Below are 213 nucleotides of genomic sequence, written 5' to 3'. Positions count from 1 at the left end.
CCCTGTGCAAATCTTACGTAACTGAGCCTCCCCGGACTAAACCTAGTCTAAGCTAGTTCGACCGAGCAAATTAAACCTGGTCTCATTGTCAATCCTTTGAACACGCTCGCGGAACTTCGGTAAATCAACATGCGTTTGGTTCGGGGTTCTCTCTTCTCTCTCCTTGTTCCTTCTTCTGGCGATTTATCCGTCATTATGCTTTTCATTATTCGA

Source organism: Penaeus monodon, chromosome 20 (genome assembly GCF_015228065.2).
Source record: "Penaeus monodon isolate SGIC_2016 chromosome 20, NSTDA_Pmon_1, whole genome shotgun sequence".
NCBI classification, from domain to species: domain Eukaryota; kingdom Metazoa; phylum Arthropoda; class Malacostraca; order Decapoda; family Penaeidae; genus Penaeus; species Penaeus monodon.
Note: the sequence above shows the minus strand (reverse complement) of the source record.